The sequence below is a fragment of the Pavona decussata genome, unplaced genomic scaffold, assembly GCF_977016875.1.
Source record: "Pavona decussata unplaced genomic scaffold, jaPavDecu1.1 SCAFFOLD_38, whole genome shotgun sequence".
NCBI lineage: Eukaryota > Metazoa > Cnidaria > Anthozoa > Scleractinia > Agariciidae > Pavona > Pavona decussata.
This window is the reverse complement of record NW_028145460.1, coordinates 2060001-2076025: the sequence shown is the minus strand read 5'-3', so window position 1 is coordinate 2076025 and position 16025 is coordinate 2060001. Positions and strand designations below refer to the sequence as shown.

The window sequence follows — 16025 nt, the reverse complement described above, 5'->3', positions numbered from 1 at the left end:
ACGCAATGTTTTCAATGTCAGTTACGTCGGAATGGAATAAGGACGTTAGCATGAATGGAACGAAGAAGAAATTAAAAGAATTCTTTTCAGGTTAACTTGTTAAAATTGCAGTCAAACCTAGCTTTAATGTCTGTTTGAGATGAATCACTGATGGTAATAAAATGTTAACTGGAATTACATAACATTATTCTGCATTATTGCTGACGGAAGGGCTGATCGAATTTTAAGTAAGAGTACAATCTTAATTTATAGTCCAGCTTCGAGGAATTTAAATGCTCTTATAAACTTGTCTGCAGTCCAGAAATTTGTAGTAGATCACATGTGAAGGCGTCAGATTCTTTGTTAAGCAAGCTAAAATGTTTGTCCTCTCCTTCCTCAATTGTTGTCAACTAGTCTAAGCCAGTTGTCACTCGGCTGAGGTTGCGTGACAGTCCCAATTTGCGCATGAAATGAAAAAAAAAGAAGTAAGAATAAAATTCCAAAATAAGAAGGATCAAGATCCTAAACAAAACCACCACAACTGAGATTTTACCTTTGTCGTTTTTCTTTTTATTTTCTTTTGTTGCGTTTTTGCTATTATTTGGTGGGATGATAGGCGGGAAGGGAGATGGGGTGGATGTGGAACGTGGCTGCAAAACTCAAGTTGATCAGAATGCAGAAGCATAGAACAAATGCATTTGGTGATGATCGTTAACAAACACACTACTAAGTATCGCGGCATACAGGCTCCTTCCCTCTCAGAGGTAGTCGAGAGAGATAGGTTTCTGGCACGAGGAAACTCCTCTTTTGTGTCTAGTAGGCAATCCGGACTTACCTCTATTAATCGCTCGAAAGTAATCCTGTTGAATCTACTTTCAGAGGAAAAGGCCCTACGTAGCTTAATGGTCAAATTTATGAAAGGCAATTGAACCTAAATTGAGGACGCGTTAGCACCTGAAAGAGGTTGAAATTAATTAGATCTTATTTTCTGGCGCGCGCACTGGTGTCGGGGCACGACTGGTATTTTCGTGTTCGTCCTAAGCGACGGTGTTTTAAATCTCGTACGGGCGTCACTATTTAAATCTGACGTTGTCATTGTTAAATCTTCCTAGCGTGCCGAGTTAATACGTTTGGTTACATGGTATGTATGGACATGCGTGTTGACTCTTGATCCGAGTGGGAAAAGATGGTTCGTAGCTACATCCGTAAACGTTTTTTTTCTGACCACTCTCTTCGGTTTAATGAAAGTTTCAGATGGCTGGGCTCTTCCAGATTATCTGCCAACCGTAAGGAATATAGATGGCAATCATGAACGAAATTATTTGATCGAACAGTATTTTCGCCTCGGTTTTAACTACCCCGAGATTATGTATTTTCTGCTGTTATGTCACGGCGTTCGCTTAAGTCTACATCAACTAAAAAGGATTCTTAGATCTCGAGGGCTTCGACGAAGAAGGAATCAGTCTAGAATTGAAAGAATTGAAAGGGTAGTAAATGCAGTAGACCAAGAGTTGCAGAGTAGTGGAAGTTGCCCTTTGTAACGCAATACCACCCTGCGTAGCCCAACCTCAGAACATGGGGAAATGGCACCTTATACAGAATCAACCATATCTGCATGAGAAATATCTTTAAGGAGCCTCCCCTAGTCATTTCATATCGCAAAGGAAAATCCCTAAAAGACACTCTGAGTAAGAGCTTAGCTTAGCTAACCAATCTATCTGCGAACTGCAGGAGTCATGTAGGCTCATCAACAGTTTTAAACTCGCAAGTTATTATGCTGCGATCGCAAGTTAGTAAGTGGCGATCGCAAGTTATTAAGTTGCGATCGCGAGTTAGTAAGTTGCGATCGCAAGTTAGTAAGTTGTGATCGCAAGTTAGTAAGTTGCGATCGCAAGTTAGTAAGTGGCGATCGCAAGTTATTAAGTTGCGATCGCGAGTTAGTAAGTTGCGATCGCAAGTTATTAAGTTGCGATCGCAAGTTATTAAGTTGCGACGAAAAAATCGATGTCTTTATGAGCCACCGTATATTTCACTTGTCACACAATGAAAGTTATTCGCGTCGTACAAAACTACAAATATGCGGAATTTGAGACAATTTTCAGCCTTGCCTCGGGGATGTGATATCGCCAGATATAATGTGAGTAACGATTGCAGTCAAGTAAGAGCATTTCTTTATATCTTTAGTTTTCAGTCGTGTTATCCGGTTGTAATTGATCTGAGTCAAGTAATCAGTAACAACGTTGCACTATTTATTCAGTATTTTCGAAAAACGAGATAAACTAACAACCGAGTTAGGAACCGAGTTAGGAACCGAGTTGGGAACCGAGTTGGGAACCGAGTTAGGAATCGAGTTGGAAACCTAGTTAGGAAGCGAGTAAGGTGTTTGCAAGCGAGTTAAACAAACTTTGGGCGATTTGGTTAATGATTTGAGACCAGTTTTTGGCTTTTTTTTTTTGTTGTTGTTGTTGTTGTTGTTGTTGTTGTTTTTTTTTTTTTTTTAAGTAAATCGTGTTTGTATTAGCCTAACATCAGTTCCGATCAGCACTCTACCTCTAAACTAGGGGTTTCGCCTGGTTAGAAATAGAATGCGTCAGGTTATAGTCGGGATGACCACTCATTGCTCAACAACTTTCTTGTAATAACTTTGTTTTAATCGATTTAACAATGAATCAATGAGCGGTTTACAACGAAACTTAAACCATGTTTTTCTAAGACTGAAGTTCAAATGTGAACGAGAGGGGCACGAGAAAGAGCGGAAAAGATATTGCGAGCCCCGAAAAGAAAAGGACCGCTATGCAGCCTATGTGTAGCCTCTATTGGCGTTTTCATCCACTCCCGCTCCTCTCTCCTCTCCTTTGCTCCTTTTCGCACCCCATTAAGTTTTGCGCGCCCCACGCCGTCGCGGAAAGAAAGGTTTGCTGAATTCAAAGGAAACAAGCAAGTCATTAAGCGATTCAAGGCTATTAATATGTACTTGAAATCTGGATCGATCGAGGCAACTCTCAGACATCGAAATTAATTTTAAGTCATGCGATGGTCTCAACCTCAGGTTTTCACAGGCTCATGATGTCAGGAAAGCTCGAGTGGTCAAATACATAGTTGTTTATCGCCACTTTTCAAAGAGCCTCTGATTCATGCAGAGATATTGTAGAGCGAAGGTCTTTGATTTTAGCCGTGAATAATTTATTGTATTTTATCGTGTTTTGGACCCCAAGAAAACGCAATAGCTACAAACTCTTGAGAGAGATCCTGTGGTGTGCCTTTAAAAGCTTGACTTTATAGGTTGAAAATCGCAGTGAACAAATATGAAGGCGAGATACGAGCCCGAGGCGTTCCTGGAAAGTTGGTTATGCTGTTTTCAGCCTTCGCCCATACTGTCCTGTCGGTGATGAATTACTCGAATCCGTTTTTATCTCCAAAACGTACGCTGTTAATCGGTTTCGATATACCTGAAAATTGCTGTGTTTCGGAACCACGATGGTGACTTTCAGGAATGAATCTGGCAAACTCAAACATGATTGCGTGAACGTCTGGCCAGCTGAGGTGAAAGACGGCGACTTAAGGAATTTACTACATAAAAATAGAAGGTTTAGTGAGCTACAGGAAAGCTAAAATCACAGTCTAAAAATGTACGGTGTTTACGTTCTGGCGTAGATATAATATTCATACAGTGGGATTATGGACACTTTTTACTGATGGATTCCGACCTGGCAACTGTTACAGGTACGCAAGAAGTTTTTCTCTCCCCAGATGAAAGAAAAAGCCAACCGGTACATATATACACTGCAAAAGTTGACTAGTTAAAACAACAAATTAAAATTGTCGCCAAGTGCATCTGAGAGAACCCTTTTTTTTTAGTTGGTTTGACCAATTTTAAAAGGTTTAAATTAACTGGATTCTTTTGGTTTGAAATAACTAATTTAGAATAAGTTAAACTAACTATCAATTAGGTCATTTTGACCTATTTGTTTAGCTGTTTTTACTTCAATATATGTTATTTAACCACTAAAAATATTAGTTTTAACCATTTTTTATAGAGTTAGAATAACCAATATCCTTGGTTGAAATAACGTAATTCATTTAGTTAGCGACCATCCAAAATTAGTTAATTCAACCATTTAAAAAAGTACCCGGGGTGCATCTGAGAGAACCCATTCTTTTTAGTTATTGTTAGTTAATTTAACTAAAAAAAATTGGTTACAATAAATTGTTAATTTAACCACAAATAAATAGTTCATTTAACCCATGTAAAAGAGTTAAAATTACACATTTAAATGGATCATATTGGCAAACAATTTCGGTCACATGCATCTTTATTGAATGATCAGGCAGTCAAATATATACATGTGCAGTAAACAATGGTTCCATAGAAAGGGAAATTAATGATCATACCTTATCTACAAGAAATATATCGGCTGTGAACTTTTTTTCTTTCTTTTACCTGCTAATATTCATATAATAAACAACCTAAAACTATATAATGATATTGAGAATAGTGTACATGTATGTCTACTTGTTGGCTCATATAATGTAAACTGAACAATTTAAACTACTTCTTTCTGTTGAAACCTAAGTGGCAAGGTTTAGTAGAAGGAATTGCTGAATATAAGCATTTTGTCACTTGGTTCAGCTCACCAGAAAAATTCAATTTGATCATGCACAAAGGTTTTACTTTTTCATTGTAAACTTGCTAAAATTCAACGTTCTTCAATATATCTCAAACTGCATACATTTGGCCAATCTCAGACTCAATTCTATGGAAGAAAGTGGAGTGGTTTCTATGCCATTCTACTCATCTTGCTTACCACTGCTTTAACACTTAACGGCAGTGTGTGACTGCTCCGTCTTGACTTAGGTATTAAAATATACTCAAGAAATAAATAAACATTCTTGCTATGACCACCCTGGCCCTTTGGGTAGTCAGCATTGAAGCTATAGTAGCTTGCCATCAATGTGTTGACAGCACTTAAAATGTTGATTTTTTTGGAAACGGCAGACTACCATTCCTACGGCTGCCAACACCAGTGACTGGATATCATCAACAGTTGCCCCCGTTGAAATGAGACGGGGTGCTGTTGTTGCCGCTATTTCATCTTCTGCACCCAAATCTGAGTCATTCTGCAACAACAAAAAATGATTTGTTGGGACTGTAAATCCTGGACATTACTTACAATCACAAACTACAAACAGCCATTTGTAACACAATATCATCCATCAGTGCCAAACTTAAAGGAAATCCTTATGAGCAAATGGCATTAATAGAGCAACAACCAAAGTTCAGAGAGATTTTTAAGGAACGGCCACTAATCTCATACAAGAGAGGGCGTTCCCTAAAAGACATACTCGTTAGAGCAACACTATAACTGAACATGGCTAAAAATACACGAGTGGGAGTCGCACAGGCCTATCTTTATTCCTTTCCCCCCTGGCAATCAATACAAACACCATTACGCATAGCGGTGGCATTGCATTTTGATCAAAAGGGAAGAATCTCTTAATATACAAAAGGAAAATCGCTTTATGACACGATTGTAAAAGCAAAACTGAAAAGGCTTTTATCAGCACAACGGATGCACAGTGGGAGTCGCACAGATATGTAACTTCAGCCCAAAAGCCCACTTTGAAAATGAGTGATGGCCCGGGTCGAGAGTAACTGCCCAAGTGATTGTGGGATTGTTTGGGGGGATGATAATAATAAGCAACGTCCCCCAAACCTTCCCGCAATCGCTTGGGCATCTACTCTCGACCCAGACCATCACTCTTTTTCAGAGTGGGCTATTTAAATGTGATTCTTACATCTATCATCTGACGATAAATCACGGGCTATGATTAAGCAAGTCGTCAAGAGATAATTTAGTGAGAGGCAGTTCCAGTAAGTGTAACTGTAGCTGTGATTGGCTAAAATCCGGAAAGGAATGTGGCTGGAACGTGAGCAGCAGTTTGTGGGGAGGAGCATTTTTGATAAGACACAGAACGGCTGCGAGGGAGACTAAGTTGAGTGAAAGGTAAAATATAGTTCTCGAAGACGAGTGTTCAGTGCCAATATGTAGAAATTATTCCAGACGTTTCGGGCTTAGCCCTTCATCAGTGGAAAAAGATTTACGTTAAAAAGCTGGCTTGCGCTATGAAGTCAGATTTAAAGTTGTAACGTGCGCGCGCGATGTGCGCGTGACGACCTAAAGATATCGGAAGTCGGAGTTCATTCCGCGCGGCTGACTCCGACTTCCGATATCTTTAGGTCGTCACGCGCACATCGCGCGCGCACGTTGCAACTTTAAATCTGACTTCATAGCGCAAGCCAGCTTTTTAACGTAAATCTTTTTCCACTGATGAAGGGCTAAGCCCGAAACGTCTGGAATAATTTCTACATATTGGCACTGAACACTCGTCTTCGAGAACTATATTTTACCTTTCCCTTTTTATAAGTACAAGTGCCACGCAGCTAACGGAAATTTTCCCGTTAAACTTTTAAGTTGAGTGAAGACTGCAATAAAAGGAACAGTTCGCAAAGCTTTGAGTGCAAACTGTTAAAGGCCAATGTGATGATCAGGATTTTGTTTACATACTCAAATGTTGGTGCTACATTACACGTCTCCATTATTAAATTACCCAGGAAGTGAAAGGGTTAAGGTAATCATCATCAAAGAAATAAAAGTCTAATTTATTTTTAGAAACAATGTTTTATTTTTAGAAACAATGTGTGAAAATCAGAAAGGAAAATTTGTCTGGTAACATTAGGGCTAAAGGTCTGGAATTATAAAAATACTTACATGGCCTGTACCAAGAGCATGGCAACATGCTCCCTCTCACTGAAGTGCGAAACTGGTGTCTGGGCCATTATTGTTGTGCATAACTGATGAACAAGGGAATTTTGTTGTTCTGCCTGGCAAGAGGAAGCCCTTTGCTAAGCCTTGCTTAACATCAGGTTCCCACTATGTGTTGAAACAGACAAAACACAATCAGAATTCAAATAACAATTTATTTTTGGACACCTATCTTACTAACATACAAACAACATGCTGTTTTTCTTGATAAATAATAAAGTCCCGGTCTATTTGCCAGCCTGTCAGCTCATACAACTCAAAGAAATGTCTTTTAGGTGGTGAACACTGTCACCAAATTTTTCAGTTACAACCTTCTTTATTGTATAGCCTAGTGAATAAATATCAGTCAAAACATTTTGTGGTGAATCACCAGCTATCAGTTCAGGTTCCATGTGAGGATACCTCTTTAAATGTTTCTGCTTTTCCATTTTATTTGGTAATTTGTAAAATATTCCTTTGTGAAGTGGGCATGCTTTTCTAAAGTCAATGACAACAGCATTATAATGAAGACCTCTTACATCAACCATAACATTATTAGGCTTCATGTCATTATGAATAAAACCTGAAAGGTGAATTGCATGCAGCCCCTCAATCATTGTCAGTAATAAATGATCTGGTGAACATGATTCTAACCATTTCACTGATTTAAGTCTCCTGGAAAAGTCATCTAAAGTTACACTTTCCTTATTAATGCCAATAAATTCTCCATTCAAACTCCCAAAAACAGGGGAAAACTAGAGTGAGGAATAAGATTTAACATGGCTTTTGCTTCATTGATCAAGATGGATCTCACAAAACGCTCTTCGTTAAAAAAATTTTCAAACAGGCATTATACCTTTTTTTTTCCTTAAAGCAACTCCCAAATGTACCCTTTCCTAGAACATTGTCCTCTTCTACTTCAAGCAAATTTTTCGTAATAAATCATGGTTTTTGGAATGTCTACGTCCTTCAATGTACCGCTAGCAAAATATAGAAGTCTATTATTTTCTTCTTTTGTTTTCTTCCATTTATAAAAATAGCCATTTGCTATTTGCTTGGTGATCTTACAGTTATTTTCAAGGTCAGTTACTTTTTCTTTTGCTTTCTTTGCAGCATTGGATTGCAAAAATGTTGAGAGTTTTTTTCGATTTATGTGATTCTTCCTTTGCCTACTTTTTCTCTTTTTCTTTCCACTCTTGGAGCACTGAAATGTTGACTGCAGGTTTCTTCTGAGTGGTGTTGCAGCTCAAATGTTTAGAATCAGGCAAGATATTGATTGGAATAGAAAATTAATTTTTAATTTGGTATCACTGATGGAAATTTATTCTATAAAAATGTGAGCCAGGTAAAAAAAGAAAGCAAGAACCCGTAGGCTGCAGATTATAGCCCAAACAAGGCTGACCCAAGGGACAACCTCAGCTAGGAAATTGTCAGTAGGCAAGCAATTAAATCTTGCCTTGACAAAACTATGGCTTCTGCTGGAGTTCAGCCTTTCAACCCTTATCACACTTTAGTTTTTATTCAAATTCACTGTAAGTCATGTACATAAATGTACACAATATCAAACAAAATAAAAATAACTTTAAAAACATTCAGTTCATTTATCAACAATTCAGTCCTCCAAGTAATTCAAAATAAAAGATATAAACTGATTTCTCTTTTTTTGTGAGAAATATTCATTTGAGATCCTCTGGTCGATCTTGTTTTTCATGTTTTCTTAAGCATTACATATTTTAATCAAAGTAAAACTGAACAAGCAAACTTGTGCACAAATTATTAAAAAAACCCTACATTGAATGTACCTTAAGAAAAAACAACAATTTACTGTGGTAATCAATCAATTAGATTTTGAAGGATCTCGTGTTATCTTTCCCAATTGATGGTTTCCGATAAGTGTCCGGCAACAATCACCAATTTTTTTGGACCGCCAGATGGCAAGGGGACAAGCAAGGCATTCTTTAAGCACACAATTGCAAGGTGTATATGTGCAGTACGGAAACAAGAGAGCCACGCTTTTCTCAGTTGGGCGAAAACAAACTTGACACTAAGTAATATGTGAATTTTTCTTCTCAGGTATTGTTGGTTCAACAGAATATAAAATGTGAAAAAAAAAGTTTCAGCGAATAACAATGATTGTGTTATGCAATGTCGGAAGGTTTCAAGCGGGGCTTCTTTCAACACATGCAAATTTGAGTACCGTTTTCAGCACGAAAGTACCTACCAAGCTTTCCGTGTCTTTATCGTTTCCCTTTTTTAATGATCAGCTGGCACTTTTCGAAGACTTTTCTTGTTTTCTCAACGGGCTGCCGAACACTATTGACATCAAAAGTCTGCAAAAAGAATACAAATAACAAAACAAGATAAATTAATACAGACATCACGATCGACTGACAAGTTAAATAGTTCAAACGCAATTAATCTCCAATAGATTTTCAATTCTATGATGACTTTTGGTCTGCTTGCAGCAATGTAACCAGGCATGGCTTTGTAACCACGTAATAATGTGAGTAATGCCGCGGACCGCCATGCCCCAACGCTTTTAGGCGGGAACTTTTTTTTACGATCTGTCATGGTAATTCATCCATAGAGAGATTCTAAATATACAAGAAATAAAAGATCCTCTCTCGGAAAACTTCTCATTTTATGTATGTAAACGAAAACTTGAGTAACACTGAGAAGCCATTTACCACGTGCGTCACCTCTGTCCATGCCACGATGAAACGTTTTCTTGTTTTCAGGTTCGGTATGATGGAATTGATCGTCAAATAATCCAACTCAAAGAAATCTTCTCCGTCTATTTCGTTAGCTACATTTGGGTTAAAACACGATAAAAGAGGCAATTATGAAATTTGCTGTTGTATGTACTACCCTCAAGACGTGGACATCATTTGGATATAGTTCAACTCGGCTTACCTTTGAATGCTTCTATCAGCTCATGAAACTCTCTTTCCTTTATGTCCTCCATGGTGGAATCTTTTTACAGATCAAGCACTGATGCCATTACAAAAAAGGACGAAAAAACCTCTATCGACAGCGGAGAATGTTCACCGGATGGACGTTTCTCACAAACTGAAAGACTTGGCCAGTACAAGTCATAAGAATGACATGTCACAAAGGGACTTTCATTATATATAATTACGTGACCAAAAAGCATTATTTGATAACCAAAAGTTCATTACGCGGGATGCCCTGAAGGGGCATACCGTGTCTAAAAACGGGTCGATTTCTTTTTACGCGGGATGCCCTGAAGGGGCATACCGTGTCTAAAAACGGGTCGATTTCTTTTTTTTTTACGCGGGATGCCCCTAGGGGGCATACCGTGTATAAAAACGGGTCGATTTCTTTTTTTTTTTTTTTCTTCCTCGTAGCTACAAATCGGTACATTAATTTATTCATTAAACTCATCCCTCTCCTACTCGGGGTGTATTGTTCTGATTGTCTTCAACAGAAGCAGGCCAATCAAAATCTATTCTTGTCGGTTACATCGCGAGGGAGGGGACCCACTCACGCCTACCTGTGTGACGTCAACGCATCATTTGATCTATTTATTAAAAACAGATTAAATTTGGCGCCATATTGTTAACATGTTCTGAACTCAACTGTGCCGTTTTCAAACGGAAATTTCACCATTTTGAAGCGGCAAATCGAAAGAATAACTTCTAAGAAGCACTCGACATTTAAAACGGTGGAAATTGGAGAGCTGCTGGCTAAGGAATCGTGCTTTGTTTGACAGTCCCGATCCACGATGGATCGATGGGAGACTAAAAAGAGGTCATTGAGAAGCTTACGTTATCGTAATGGAAATTCCAAAATTTCCTGTGAGACCCTTTGTAGCGTAACACAAGGGAAACAAGATAACGCCATCTTCGTGACTCAAAGTATCCATTAGCGTCATTAGCAAGGATAGTTTTATCAATCGGGGAAGCATATAGTTGGAATAAATGAATTAGCCCCAGTATCTCGCGTAAATGTCAGTACTCGTAGCAACAAATCTGCACATTAATTTATTTATTAAACTCTCCTCTCTCTCGGGGTGTATTCTTTTGATTGTCTTCAACAAAAGCAGGCCAATCAAAATCTATTCTTGTCGCGTATATCGCGAGGGAGGGGACGTAGTCACCCCTACCTGTGTGACGTCAAAGCATCATTTGATTTATTCGTTAATTTCGGATTAAATTTGTGGCGCCATGCATATTGGTCATATTGTTAACATGTTGTGGACTCAAGTGTTCCGTTTTCAAACGGAAGATTAACCATTTTGAAGCGGTAAGTCAAAAGAGTAAGTTCTAAGAAGCACTCGATATCTAAAACGGTGGGAATTGGAGAGTTCTGGCGAAGGAATCGTGGTTTGTTTGACAGTTCTAGAGCACGATGGGACTTGAGAAGAGATCATTGATACACTTACGTTATCGTAATGGAACGCGATCATCGCTACTCAAACTATTCCATTAGCAAGGATAGTTTTATCAATCTGCGAAGCAATCATTTTGAAGCGGTAAATCAAAAGAATAACTTTAAAGAAGGACTCGACATTTAACACGGTGGAAATTGGATAGTTCCTGACGAAAAAAATCGTGCTGTGTTTGACAGTTTTAGATACACGATGAGAGACTGACACCCTTTCCCTCGGGAAATAAGTGGGTATTTTCTTACACGGTCCATTACGGTAGTCGAGCATTAGACTTTTTAATACCCATTTACGCCGGGGCATTTAATCATCTCTTTGTTTTTTACCTTACAGCACTTTTTCCCGCCTTTAATGACCTATTCATTGGCAAATACAGTAAGTTTTTTATTGAATACGTCTATGTACAACAAAAATGGGACGGTACAGCAGCAGAATGGCCATTTTTGCAATACTACGGTGTGTTGGAATGTTTCCTGAGGTATTACAAATATTGTTTTGTAAGTCAACGATTTGTCATGTCACTCATCGTCGCTCGCGTGATTATCAACATTTCCATTTCTAAAAAAAAAGTAAACAGGCTAACGTCATCACTCCCCTGTCATCACGCAACCCGTTATTCAAGCTTAATACGATGGGCCTTGTTACGCGGGATGCCCTGAGGGGGCATACCGTGTCTAAAAACGGGTCGATTTCTTTTTTTTTTCTTCCTCGTAGCTACAAATCGGTACATTAATTTATTCATTAAACTCACCCCTCTCCTACTCGGGGTGTATTGTTCTGATTGTCTTCAACAGAAGCAGGCCAATCAAAATCCATTCTTGTCGCTTATATCGCGAGGGAGGGGACCCACTCACCCCTACCTGTGTGACGTCAACGCATCATTTGATCTATTTATTAAAAACAGATTAAATTTGGCCCCATATTGTTAACATGTTCTGGACTCAAGTGTGCCGTTTTCAAACGGAAATTTCACCATTTTGAAGCGGCAAATCGAAAGAATAACTTCTAAGAAGCACCCAACATTTAAAACGGTGGAAATTGGTAAATTCCTGGCGAAGGAATCGTGCTTTGTTTGACAGTCTTAGACCACGACGCGAGACTGAAAAGAGGTCATTGAGAAGCTTACGTTATCGCAATGGAATTCCCGCAATTTCCCTTGAAACCCTGAGTAGCGTAACGCAAGGGAAACAACGTAACGCGATCATCGTGACTCAAACTATTCCATTAGCAAGGATAGTTTTATCAATCGGCGAAGCATACAGTTGGAATAAATGAATCAGCCCCAGCATCACGCGTAATGCCAGTATAGCAGGCATCTTGTTTTTTTTTCTTCCTCGTAGTCACAAATCGGTACATTAATTTATTCATTAAACTCTCCCCTCTCCTACTCGGGATGTATTTTTCTGATTGTCTTCAACAACAGCCGGCCAATCAAAATCCATTCTTGTCGCTTATATCGCTAGGGAGGGGACCCACTAACCCTTACCTGTGTGACGTCAACGCATCATTTGATTTCTTCATTAAAACTGCATTAAATTGTGGCGCCATATTGTTAACATGTTCTGGACTCAAGTGTGCCGTTTTCAAACGGAAATTTCACCATTTTGAAGCGGTAAATCGAAAGAATAACTTCTAAGAAGCACTCGACATCTAAAACGGTGGAAATTGGAGAGTTCCTGGCAAAGGAATCGTGCTTTCTTTGACAGTCTTAGTCCACGATTGCAGACAGAGAAGAGGTCATTGAGAAGCTTACCTTATCGCAATGGAATTCCCGCAATTTCCCTTGAAACCCTGAGTAACGTAACACAAGGGAAACAACGTAACGCGATCGTCGTGACTCAAACTATTCCATTAGCAAGGATAGTTTTATCAATCGGCGAAGCATACAGTTGGAATAAATGAATCAGTCCGGGCATCAAGCGTAATGCCAGTATAGCAGGCATCTTGTTTTTTTTTTTCTTCCTCGTAGCTACAAATCGGTACATTAATTTATTCATTAAACTCAACCCTCTCCGACTCGGGGTGTTTTGTTCTGATTGTCTTCAACAGAAGCAGCCCAATCAAAATCCATTCTTGTCGCTTACATCGCGAGGGAGGGGACCCACTCACCCCTACCTGTGTGACGTCAACGCATCATTTGATCTATTTATAAAAAACATTAAATTTGGCGCCATATTGTTAACATGTTCTGGACTCAAGTGTGCCGTTTTCAAACGGAAATTTCACCATTTTGAAGCGGCAGATCGAAAGAATAACTTCTAAGAAGCATTCGACATTTAAAACGGTGGAAATTGGTAAATTCCTGGCGAAGGAATCGTGCTTTGTTTGACAGTCTGAGACCACGACGCGAGACTGAAAAGAGGTCATTGAGAAGCTTACGTTATCGCAATGGAATTCCCGCAATTTCCCTTTAAACCCTGAGTAGCGTAACACAACTTGGGAAACAACGTAACGCGATCGTCGTGACTCAAACTATTCCATCAGCAAGGATAGTTTTATCAATCGGCGAAGCATACAGTTCGAATAAATGAATCAGCCCCAGCATCACGCGTAATGCCAGTGTAGCAGGCATCTTGTTGTTTTAAAAATAAAAGCGGTTTCCGTTAAAGTGTCATTTGGTTAATACCAAAGGAAATTCCAGAGATTGTGCGGTTTTTTGATAAAGCCGGTTTGTATTCAAAACTTAGCTTCAAAGCTCAAGGCCGAGATGTTCAACAAATCAGTAAAAGAATTGAAAAGTGTTACTACTAGCGCCGGTTCCCACGCTAACCTCATAATCACTGAATATCCCGGTCGGAGTGAAAAAAAAAAAAAAACTTTCAAGCACTGTGCCGACTGCAATCACCACTGACGTTAGATCCGGCACACAAATTGGCTGAAATCCATCGCCCTAAAATCATACATTAGGACGACTCAGTTCAGTGTAATCTTGTCAAGCAGCTAGGGACCGATGTTTATTGATCACAAAAGCACTCAAACATATTAGGTTACGGAAAGCCACAGCCAAAGAAACGAACAGAGGAAGCGGCTGTATATTATTCGGATGCATTTATCTTACTAATCCTCTATTTACACCATTATCGCCAAGTGGGTTGCATTGTGTGTAAACAGAGCACAAATTTAGCTCTCAAAGTCCTATTTCACTTATGAGAAGGACTAAATGTTATTTAAAAAAACCCACTAGTTCGTTTTCGATGGTCAGGATCATTATCAGAGTTTGTTGGTGAGTATGAGTATGAGTATGTTGAGGATGGAAAACGTTCAGTATTTTTTTCAGTAACAGTAAATTTTTATTCATTTAGATATCATGTCTCAGTTACAACCAACCGGAAAATTTCACTGATGTATATTGTAACTTCCGAATAGTAGTGTTAACAACGTGAATATCTTATCTTTGGCGGGAAAACCTTAGAGAAAGCGGGAAACCCGTCAGGACTATCTCACAAAACTACGGCTACGCGCGCTATGGCGCGCAAACTTAGGTGCCAGATGTGCTCCACGTTTTACTCGTTGACAATGGCTTTAATACTGAGTCATTTGCTTAAAGTTCACCAAAGTAATCCTGACTTTTTCATCCGAATGTGATTTCGCTGGTTGCCAACGCACTTTCAAGAACGCACATGCCTACAAAAGCCATCTTAGAAGAGCGCATTTATAAAGAAGTCAATCTTCATCAACCGGTCGTGCGTCGTGAAGACAGTGTAGCAGAAGAAGGCATGGAAATTGTAATTGAAGATACACCTCCCGAAGAACACGGAAAAAAGCGCAAAAAAAATTAAAACACTTGTACTATGACTAATGATTTTGGTCGTTTACACTAATCAAAATAGTCAGAGTTAAATGACTAATCTCTATGGTTAAAACACCTATTATTAAAGGTTATTTTAACTATTTTAATTTGTTGACAATTTCAACTGTTAGGAATGGTTAAAATGACCATTGTTATTAGTCGTGACTATTTAAAATAGTCATTTTAACTAGTCAGTTTTTACAGTGTATCTAATCGACATATGGGTTCCTAACTCGGTTCCCAACTCGGTTCCTAACTCGGTTCCTAACTCGAAAGATAGGTATCCTCTCGAAGAACACACAGAAAAACTGAGCTTGATTGGCAAGTGTATTTTTAGAGATGGTCATGAAGAAGATTTTTTTGTTTCTACTTTCTCGTGATAAATTTACTCAAAGGTAAAACAACCGCCGAGGACGAGTTTCATCGGCATTAGTCGAGAAACGGCTGATGTTTACATTTACGTCGGTGCGCGATTCTTTCAGTTTTTTCTTGCGGTGGACTTCATTCGCAATATTTTAAGCAAATTCTGTTTTAGGCCACCTAAAAAGGGAGCATTTACACTTTCTAGCTTAAAAATAATGGAAGTTTGGAAGTGTAGCATGATATGAGAGACAGGGTATTTATTTCACTGATTTCAAGTTATTTCCGTGGGAAGGCTCTTTGATCTCGCTTGAACGTCTTATATAAACTCGAAAATTTCACCTGAAAAGAAGCATTTGATAACTTGATGCTAATATGGGGAGCACTCAAGTTTAAAGCTACAATAGTTATTTACGTGTATTAAAGCATGAGAGGAAACCAGAGACCTTGGCTTTTATTCAAACGCTTCCGTGAGCTGTACTGAGGCGTGCAAAGTAGCAGGAGGAACATGAAGTACTGAAATGGCGAATGGTGTCAAAGTGCATTCCAGACATCTCGACCTAACGCGCTAACTTTTCACGGGCCAAACTACATATTTTAACGTGATAAATAAGAAAAATTGCCCGTTCAAAAAAGTTCTGTTATTTGCAGCATATTCGTATACCCCCGATGACATGGTCGTCTG

The 16025-nt window shown here is 38.9% G+C and overlaps 1 protein-coding gene and 1 long non-coding RNA gene across 2 annotated transcripts in view; one reads left to right on the top strand and one right to left on the bottom strand.

Moving 5' to 3' along the window:
- The first annotated feature begins 2082 nt into the window (after nucleotides 1–2082).
- LOC146483559 (matrilin-1-like) overlaps nucleotides 2083–16025 on the top strand; it is a 29710-nt gene continuing 15767 nt past the window's right edge. The window contains exon 1 of the mRNA XM_085105731.1: nucleotides 2083–2116. The gene's annotated coding sequence lies outside the window, so the exon portion shown is untranslated. The remainder of the gene's footprint in view (nucleotides 2117–16025) is intronic.
- Nucleotides 4369–9218, bottom strand: LOC146483560 (uncharacterized). Its single transcript, XR_014863747.1, has 3 exons — nucleotides 9004–9218; nucleotides 6750–6911; nucleotides 4369–5097 (listed from the first exon to the last, which is right to left on the bottom strand). It is a non-coding gene; the product is annotated as an uncharacterized LOC146483560 (long non-coding RNA).